Below are 4897 nucleotides of genomic sequence, written 5' to 3'. Positions count from 1 at the left end.
TTTAGGGGTACTTGTTCGTCTACCGACTTTCATAACCATTTGAGTGGATATAAACTGGCTTCAGGGCAAGCGCCGATTGACTTTTTTGTGAACATAGAGTCTATTGTATATCAAGGCGTGAGCGATTACCCAAGATCAGTTGGAATGCCAGATTAATTAATTCGTAGGGTATTTCTCCAGGGCTTGCCACAATGGCTGAGGGAAACATTGGTCTTAAAAGAGGAAGACTCGCTTCAGACTTTGGTGGATGCTGTGCAGAGATGCTGGATCATTCGCATGAGTAACGCTAAGGGTATAGAAAGCCAGGTAAAACCAAAAGAGATGCCACATGTACGCAAATCCCCGTCTATATATTGTTCCTATCATAATTCTCGTACCCACTTTACAATATTCTTTTAATTTTATCTTTTTGTATTTTTATTCCTATTATCATATATACAAATATATTATCTTATTTACTTATTTAAGTATTTATTTTTGAGGGTTACAGAGCATTATGTTACAGCCCAATCAAAGGATTAGAGAGATCTGTTACAAAGGAAGTGGATAGAGAAAATTAGCTTTATTTCACAACCGTGCGCTATTTTCAGCACAAAAGTTTCAAATCTCATCCTATTGCGAATTTCACCAGATAAAAATATTGTTACACAAGCACTCTATTTAGAAGTTAGAAAGAAAAATTAGAAGAGTTGTTAGAAATTACAGTAGTTAATATTATTACATAACCATTTTATTTAGTAGTTGGAAGAGAAATAAAAATGAAGGTGAGAAATTAGAAGGGGTTAATACTGGCACATAAGCAGCCTACTTGCCATTGTTAATAAGTATGCCATGCCCTTAGCGAATTCATGAACACTATTGAAAAATATTCGATATTTTCAGTACAATCTAACAGAATAAACATGCCTAGATAGCTCAGTTGGGAGAGCGTTAGACTGAAGATCTAAAGGTCCCCGGTTCGATCCCGGGTCTGGGCACTTTTGACAATTCACAGGCACCTGAAAATGTCACTGTCAGATGCAATGGCCGGAAAATCTTCGTGAGATGTGTGGTGCCCGTGATATCTATGAGGTTGTCCGTGTCTCAGGAAAGGGCAAATCTGGTAACTCACGCCAGGCTCTGGACAACTCCGATTCACCTATTTTTCTGTTCTAATCATCTGACTACTGTATCTACATGTTATTGTTTTTTATTACATAATGTAAACAGTATATACATAAATAGAAGACTTACTGTAATTATTGGATTAAAGTGTTTTAAATTTGAATTTGAGTCCTGGTGGTCAAAATAATGCAGATTCCTACTGAAATTTAAACACAGTATATTGATTATTAAGATTAATACACTTTATATAGAAGTTAGAAGGACACTGGAATGAGAATTAGGAAGATGACGGGAGGTTAATAATTATTCAGATTTTAAAAAGAAAATTAGTTTTTTTTTTTAATTGGCAGAGCATTAGAAATATTGTTACAAAAGCATTCTATTTAAAAGTTAGAAGGAAAATTGGAGAGGTTTTAGAAATTGCAGGGGAGTTAATATTGTTACATATTATTCAGAAGTTGGAAGAAAAATAATAGAGGTTTGAAATTATCAGTGGGTTAATATTGGCACACAAATAATCTATTTGCTATTGCTACTAAGCATTCCTTGTCCTACCTACATCAGCGAATTGGATCATATTCGTTATATTCAATACAATGAAATTACAATTTTAAATGCGCCTAGATAGCTCAGTTGAGAGAGCGTTAGATGTCCATAGTTCGACCCCAGGTCTGGGCATTTTTGACAACTCACGGGTAAATGTCATTGTCTGACGGACTGTTGTAATGGCTGGGGGATCTTCATGAAATAGTGGCTGTAAACAAGATTATAAATGAATATGATGAGAATAACAGTAAAATAAGATTAAACTTAAAAGAGCATTGTGCAGAAATTCTAGAAACACAAAGTACATGTAAGTACATTAGTATTAAATGTCAGCAGAAAAAAAAAGGTCAGGCATGAGTTGACAGTTTTTCCTTTCCTGAGACAGGACACACTATGGACGCGGAATACATAGATATCATGGCAGCCATATATTTCAGGAAGACATTTTCATGTATCCGGGAGTTGTCAAAAATGCCCAGACCCGGGAATCTTTAGATCTTCAGTCTAACGCTCTGCCAGCTGAGCTCTCCAAGCCTATTTAATATATTGCATTGTATTGAACATATCGGATATTTTTCAATGGTGTCTTTGAAGTCTCTGATATTGGTAGGGCAGGGAATGCATTTAAAAATTGTTTTCGCACAATGGAGGAGTGTTTTCACATTTCTCTTCTTATGTTTATATTCAGCCTGAAGAGTGGTGTCAGATCTGCTTCTATTGAGAGCTCTGTATATATCATTTTTGCCATGGCTCTCTTAACGTCATTTATCCAAGGGGCGGGAGGACGTCTGTTTTTTGTTTTAAAAAGGAGCGGAGGCATCTATGCGTTCCTTATCATAACTGTGATAAGGAACAAAACTGTCATTTAAGAATATATCTTCCATTTGTACAGATTCCTCCTCCACGACCTGCATCACATATGTAAACATGGAAGTTTGTAATGTTGACGAAACTGCTTGGTATATATTAATGTGCTCTATTCTGATAGTGTTTAGTGGCTTGCCCGCCGGATTTGCAACGTCAAACATTCTGCTCGCCTTTGTACTTGTTTGTATTAAGGATCTCCTCTATATTATCAGGAAAGACGTCGGACTCTAAGAAAAGATCTGGGTTTAGTACCAAAGAAAAGATACTATATTTAGGGCATTTTTTGTTCTTATGAAACAGTTATGATGGAAGGAAGATTGGTTGGGTGAAATTCGCAGTAGGATGAGATTTGAAACTTGGTGATTTTGTGCTGAACATAGAGTTTTTTTTTTTCTCTCTCTCTATCTCTTCCCCTCCTTCTTTGAGCTATAGCATACAGCGAGATCTTAGATTGTCTCTCCCTCTCCTTGATCTCCCTTTATGGTTATGATGTAGCATAGCACAGGCTCATAGCCTGTCTGTCTCATAGCCTGTCTGTCTCATAGCCTGTCTGTCTTTCCTCTTCCTCCTTTGACTGAACTGTAGTTCGTGAAATCTTATTCTCTCTCTCTCTCTCTCTCTCTCTCTCTCTCTCTCTCTCTCTCTCTCTCTCTCTCTCTCTCTCTCTCTTCATTGGTAAACTACTCCCTAATCCTCAAAAAGTTACATTGCCTTCCTATGCTTAATCCAATCTCAGAAAAGAAAAAACTGGCCACTCACCTTGGACTCTAAAGTAGGAGAAGGATAATAATAATGATGATGATGATGATGATGATGATGATGATGATGATGATGATGATGATGATGATGATGATGATGATGAATGATGATGATGATAATAATAATGATGATGAAATAAATAAATAAATAAATAAATCGGTGACTCGGAGTTGTCCAAAGTCCGGCTGTATTGCGCCCACTCCTTCTCTCTATGGTCAAAGCCACTATTTCCCTTTCTACTGGGAAATCCACTCGGGCTTTATCTAGAGGGGCACTATTAATTAACGTCAAGTGTGAGCTCTCCTGTATCATTACCTAAGTCATACTCTTGATGAACCCACACTATAAAAATATAATAATCATAAGAGGGTTACTGATGATCTAATTTCAGTCTTAGAGGTAACTGAGAGAAGGGTAATATCAAACAATTGATAATCTTACACTTCTTGATATATTGAATTATAAATCATTAAACTTGTACAACTTAAAACCTTAATTGACACAGATGTCCACTTCTCCACTAATGTGTGTAGTATAAATGTCCTTCTCTTATGTCTTCCTTCTTGAATCCTTTGCCTGTAATGAGCACTAGGACACGAAGTAAGAATGACCCAAAAATTCGTCTGTGACCACCCTTTGTATACCTCATTTACTTGGTCTTTACTCATATGTTACTTATGTATACCTCATTTAATTAGTCTTTAGCTGATAAGATAATTAGTACTTAGATAATTATTTAGAAAGATGATATCTTTATTTTCTTAGAAAGATAAAACTTTACTTTACTATTTTTGATCAGGTGCTATATATGTTTATGTTATTACACTAAGATAAGGAAACGTGTAAATATGCGAGTTTACCCTACAAAGTTCAGTTTTCTTTGTTTCCCCCCCCCCCCATAAGGTATTCTCTTTAATTAGAGTGTACGCAGTTATATTTCACTGTTGCTTATTATATTAAGGTTCTATAATGGATATTTTAATGAAGAAACCAATATGTATTCATTTTGTTTCTGGAGAAATTTATTTAAGTTCCGGTATTATGCATGTATGATTAAGACGAACCATATGCTTGTAATATATGTGACCTGAGTAGATGTTAAAATGTTAAGAATATACAGTGTTAAACCCTGATATTATAGTCATAATCAGAGAGAGAGAGAGAGAACCTAAACAAGTGCCTGGTAAATGTCCGAAAGAGGTTAGTAAAATTCTTTAAATACCAGAAGTAAGAAAGAACATTCAGCTGTACTAATATCAATAATAAAATTATAAAATACTATAGATCTGATTACAGAACAATAACAAAATAATCATGTGAGAACAAATTGGAAAACCATGGTAAATAGAATATCTTCTTCACAGCTAGTGGCTCACACGTGGCACTTGGATACCATTCAGATGTTTCTCTCTTATTATTGAGGATTTAAAACCCATTCAAGAAGTAAGTGTTATTGAAATTTATAATAGAATAATGACATCTATGCTAAAATGAGGGTTTCATAAATATAATATAATGTATAAATATAAAACTACTCATCGTATATAATGGCATGAATATATGCAATTTGTTTGTTTGTCAAAAGTAGGTATGTTTCACAAGAATAGTATATTGATCAAAC

The 4897-nt window shown here is 35.0% G+C and overlaps 1 non-coding gene across 1 annotated transcript; it reads left to right on the top strand.

Moving 5' to 3' along the window:
• The first annotated feature begins 904 nt into the window (after positions 1–904).
• Positions 905–977, top strand: Trnaf-gaa. Its single transcript has one exon. It is a non-coding gene; the product is annotated as a tRNA-Phe (tRNA).
• The last annotated feature ends 3920 nt before the right edge of the window (positions 978–4897 follow it).

The sequence above is a fragment of the Penaeus monodon genome, chromosome 35 (genome assembly GCF_015228065.2).
Source record: "Penaeus monodon isolate SGIC_2016 chromosome 35, NSTDA_Pmon_1, whole genome shotgun sequence".
Taxonomy (NCBI): Eukaryota; Metazoa; Arthropoda; class Malacostraca; order Decapoda; family Penaeidae; genus Penaeus; species Penaeus monodon.
This window is presented reverse-complemented; position numbering and strand designations above follow the sequence as displayed.